The sequence below is a fragment of the Octodon degus genome, unplaced genomic scaffold (genome assembly GCF_000260255.1).
Source record: "Octodon degus isolate 3935 unplaced genomic scaffold, OctDeg1.0 scaffold00099, whole genome shotgun sequence".
Taxonomy (NCBI): Eukaryota; Metazoa; Chordata; class Mammalia; order Rodentia; family Octodontidae; genus Octodon; species Octodon degus.
This window is the reverse complement of record NW_004524675.1, coordinates 6963450-6969449: the sequence shown is the minus strand read 5'-3', so window position 1 is coordinate 6969449 and position 6000 is coordinate 6963450.

Below are 6000 nucleotides of genomic sequence, written 5' to 3'. Positions count from 1 at the left end.
TTTTTTGTACCAAGGATTGAACGAAGGACCTAGCGCTTGCCAGGCAGGCGCTTATTCTACTGAGCTATCTCCCTGGCCCTATAACTGTATCTTAACACAGGGAAAGAAAATACTTGCCTCCTACACTGGAATAATTTGCCTATTGCTATAAGGAAAATGATGCAAGGACAATTGAGAAAAATTGAAGTATCAGAAGTATATAAATGAAAGCAGTGAAAATCTCTTATTATATCATCAAATGAAAATGGTAATATATTAGGAAACAGGTAAAGCATGAATTTTGGAAAAGGTATTCTATGTTTTGTGTTAACAACGTTCCCCTATTATTTATTTGCGCATCTTGGAAATAAATGTTCTACACTTGCATTTTGATCTTCTGCTCTTTTTCAGCTCTAAGTATCAGGATATACAGCTAACATTTTATCATTAGTTGTAACCTGAACTCATGCATGCTGACTAGATACTTTCTACTCACTAAACTCCAAATAATTTTCCAAATATGTTCCAAATATTTTTCTTTCATTCTTTTTTTTTAAATAGACTGATTTTATCCAATTTTTCTTTCTGAAATTTTTCTAGTTTATACTGTCATTTAGACGCACATTACCCTGTCTTCTCTGATTTAAATTCCTAAGATACTGAGAGAAATAGAAACTGTTTTGAACAATAATTTGGGATTTTTGACTAATAAATCAGAATTTCTAATATATCAAAGTGCTTCTTCTTTTACACACAGATATCTCATTTGCATATATTGCTTTTTATTAATCACCTTTGTAAATTTAAAGAGAAAACACTTTAACTTCATTTACTTTTCTTGAGAATAACAGAAACTGATGTGACTCTCCCAAACTACCACAATATCTTGCAAAAGTTGACCTCTTGGCTCACAGAGATAATATTAATTCATTGTATTTTTAAGACAAACAAAATTCATGGTTTTTTATTGGCAGGTGATTAATTAATTTGTATCAAATTTTGTAAAATCCCTTGTCACCAAATGCTTCAGACTCACGTGTTCTTGATTTATACCAAGCTACATTAACTTCATTCAAATAGTTTTCCTTCTGGAGTTAAATACATTGGTTCAATGGATGTATTCAAAAGAGCTAGAGATGTTTCAGACTTAAATATATTCATTCCCAAACCTGAATTCAGCACTGTATGCCTTGGTAACTCTTGGCACTTTATAGCGAAACACTTAGCTGAGATCAGTTGTGGCTTTCTCAGCAAAATACCAGAGCCCAACTTTAGAAAGCACATGTGGTGGAAGCAGAGTGGGTGATGGGTTGAAGAATGTTAAAAATTGCTTAGCTAAGTCTGACATTTTACCTTTTAAATATTAATTATACAATGGGCTTCTTCCTATTTACATACCTAAGTGTTTGCTTGGGACATAAATGGTACTAAATCGTCTTGAGAAAGGCGTAGAACAGCTTTGTTAGATAAAACTTCTTGCAGCTGGTAATTTTTGGCAATTAGTATTATGAATGCTAATGCAATGGGGAGTAGGCAAGATGCCTCCAGGATGCCACTTATCTCTGTAAAACGAAAGAAAATGTCAGAAGTGGTGAGCCTGCTGAGAGCATTACTTCTGGGAGGGAAATAGATGGCAAATGTTAAAATTATCATATTTATGGACAGGCTAGAATTTTAAGAACAGAGTATCTAATAGATAATCTAGTAAATAGCATTTCCTGTAAATATTTTAAGTGCTTATTTTGCATTCCCTATTATAACCATAAAGAACTCTTTTTAAAATGTTGTACTAACTATATATCTGATCTGAAACAACAATAGAGTGTGGATTCACAAAAATCAATTCTTCGGGTTATCTCAATAATTGTAGAGGAAATTAGGGGCAGTTATGTCCATGCTCCACATCTGTATTTGAGAGTTTGGGGTAGCTAGCAATGTACAAGACACATTATGAAGAAAAAGCCACCACACCTATGAGAATCTACTGCTTAGATCCCAGAATTGTCAGCAAATGTTTCAAAGCAGTTACATTTACTTAAACTTTCTAAGTGAATAAAAAAATGGAGCTATATATCACTACTATCTAAGCTAGGTAATGTGGAGTAACTTTTCACTGGAAATAATGTTTGTAAAGAATAATTCAATAATTATCATTGCATAAATTATTTACAATTCAAAAATGAAAATATATTATCTCTTTGCACATTTTTTATCATTTGGAAACTCTAAGTTGTAGTTTATACATTGTTCTATGTAGCTCCAAATTTCCAAAAGAAAAATTTTAGAACCATTTGAAACTTTAGTTTTTAATATGCTGATGGGCATTCTTTTCTTAGGTCAAACTTGAATTATATGACAATGAAAAGAGCAGTAAGTTTGGTCAGGAAGTTAAGTCTTCATTTTATATGGTATGCTAAAACAGGTAAGAAAAAATATATATTTATTTAGCTACTTGGCTATGCTAAATATCATGTGAGGATATAATCATGAGGAATACTATCAATACAAAATAACCACTTATAATTTTGAAGGATAGTTTTAATCACCAGTTTCAATGACCCTAGAGAACTCACAAAGCGTATGTCATACACATTAATATTTTATTTGTAAAGTATGGTCACAAGATGAAGAAAACATAAGAAAATGATAGACTAAGGAAATATACATTTGAAGCTTTTACATACCTCAGGTATTTTTACCTGTAGAATTGTAAAAATAAAGAATAAAAATATAACTCTGCTCTCAAGAACCTGCATAAATTTTCCAGAAAGAAATATATACATATATATGTATAATATTCATGTATTATCATAATTTAATTGGAAATGTTTACCAAGAAAGAACATTCATAATAGCATGCTGTAAATTTGATTGAAAGAGTATATAAGAAAGTCTTCCAGTATTATTCTTAGGTAGCATGATGTTTAATGGGATCCAGGTGAAAATCTATTATTGAATTTCCAAAATTGTTTTCTAATGAGGAAAAATCTTATGAAATATTCAATAATTTTATATATAAAATATTTCTTTGAGGTAATTTATGTTAGTGAACAATTTTAGAAAAACCCTAAGAAAATTCATAAATTATGAAATCGTGTACCATAATTTAAAGGTACATGTTTAAAATGGTTGCACAGGAAATCAGTGTGGAGACTCCTTAAAAAAACTAGGACTGGAAATCCCATTCAAACCAGCTATTCCTCTACTGGGACTTTTCCTGGAGGATCTGAAAACCTCATGCTATAGTGATATATGTCTACCTATGTTTATAGAAGCACAATTTGTGATAGTCCAATCTTGGAAACAACCAAGATGACTGTCACCTGAGGAATGGATGACAAAGATGTGATATTTTTATATAGTGGAGTATTACTCAGCTATGAAGCATAATAAACTTGAAGCTTTCATGCTTAAGTGGATGCCACTTGAAGATGTACTCATAAGTGAAATATGCCAGACACACATGTGTAAATATTGTATAATCTCCCTAGTATAAGAACGCAAAAGAAGAAATACAAATAGAAAGGTATAATACATTTAAAAGGAAAGCAAGAACTTGAGGACTAGACAATGATGAGAGAGCAGGGAGAAGAGCTAGGAAACATGACAGAGGCAAAGCCATACAGTTATATGTACAAGATGGGTAAGGCAATAATCCTGAGAATCTTCAGAAATTTTCAAAGCTAGCAGTTAATTGGAAGGATTCTCACCCTGACTATATATACTGACACCTGTGAACTAAGCAAGTACTTTGAAGATGGCAATTTGTAATAGTAGGGTCATGCTTGGAATGCCTGTCATTCTGGTTTTCTGAAGACATGCTGCTTGTCATGACATGCCGGTTGCTGCTGTGCTGTCTTTCGGGTGGATGAATGTTTAAAAAGGAAGGGAGCGGTGAATGAAGGCAGGAGACAGGAAAAGAAGTGTTATGGAACTGTCTTGCTACAATGCTATATATGGTTAGATTTCTGGACTTATGTGTAAACATATATAATTGTTTATTCCTATTTTAAATATATTTTAATTTTTAAATTTTTTTGTCATATAGGGATTTAAAGTTTAACATCTCAATACTTGATGAAAAATACCTGTTCCATGTTATGCCTAAGATGTTTGATATTCACACAGATAGTGAGGTTAAACTCAACAGCCTAGGTTGTATGGTAATAACAATAAGCTTCAATTCTGGAGGGTTAACAACCTAAGTTTGCAGACCAAAAATAAGAGAAAAAGGAGGACAGCAAGGACAGCCAAAATTTTGGCCATAGCCTTCCAAGATCAATTAAGATGCAGGACAAATGAGAACCTGTACTACAACATCATGTAACTCAGTTATGTCCCAAATTTTCTGATCAAGGAGATTATGGGGCCAAAGAGGAAAGTGATCGATAATGTAGAGTGTGCCTAAGGAGAGTTACATGGAGAGAAAACATTCTCTCAGGTTTTCACAGAGAGCAAATTGGTCAAGCAATGGCTGTGACTCATCCACATGGCTGACACTGACAAAGGATGTACAATCTGAGGTACAGGGTCTCAGGATAAATACTGAGGGGATTTAACTGACCTTATTTGATCCCAAAGCTACAATTCTTGTTACATAAGTCTTGTTTTACCTTGGTTTTAATCCTCCAGCTCAAAAGTATAAAAACGAAGTATAAGAAATAAAGCCATGTTATTATGTTGAGCTGTAGGGGACTCAGGTCAACAACTTCCTACAGTGCCAGTCATGTGGAGGATCCAATACTATTATGGACTCCTGGACTATTTTGGAATATTTTGCTGAGCTCACACACCTATAATATTTAAATGATGTAACTAAACAAAAAAGGGAATATAGATGAACCATTTTGTATCTGTGTATTCAAAATGGTTAGGATAGGTATACATCTACTTTCTCTTAATTCATTGAATAGAGGGATTTGTTCTAATAGTGTTTGTAAATAGGATATCATGTCTGCATCTGGTCCAACAAATAACCATGAGGAAGTAAGGATGCAATGTGTTAATTATTGCAACTGTCCTACTCATTTGGTTTGAAACTGTCTCATTGTTATTTGTTTCTCAAAATTATGGGAAAAAACAAAATTATTGCATAGCAAAATATTTATATAACTTCACTATATTCACATAACATATGTAATATAGGTGACAAAAGTGTGTTACATATACAATGTGATATTAATGCTACCAAAACTACAACACAAATTCAAAGTTAGTTCTATTAAATTAAAAAAAAAGTTTCTAAATTCTGGTATGACCCAGTTCACCTGTGGTGATTCCTGTAACTTCTAAAATCATAAAAGTAAAACATACCAAGGGACTGAAGGAATGAGGAAGAGGCATGAAGGATGTGAGGTTCCAGAGGATAAGCAAATCAATTTAGTTAAAATATTAATTGGGACTATAATAATTTGATAGATGTAGTTCTTATTATGATGTACCAATGGGAAAAATACAAATAAAGGTATTTTCCTAAAGAAACAAAAAAAGGTAAGGAAAGAAAGAGAAGAGAAAATTATATATGGTCAGAACACAATATACTCATATATTTATAAGCCTGTCAATGTACCAAGAAGATATATGTTTTAGATTTGTATGAAGATAACATAATTGCAGGATAAATTAAAGAAATTTTGGCAAAACTGCAGAGATTAATTTATTACCCATTTTGATAGTACATGCATATATATTTTAATAATTGATAGTTCAAGTAGTCAAAAAGTTAGTTTGTAAATATATAAAAACTGGATGATGTTCAGATAATTATATGCTATATTTTATTTATGCAAATAAATCATATGTATTATGAAATTATCATCTTATCTCAAACAAATAAGTTGTATAGTTTGTAATTCTCTTACACCTGGAAAAAAGTTCATATCCATCCAAAAGAAAAATAACAATGTATATGCTGAATTCTGAAATCACATTGGGCATATGATAGATGAAAAAAATCAGGCTTTTGTCAAATTAATCTGTCTCTGAATCTTATTTAGTCCAGAGTAGAATAGTGCAAAGTTA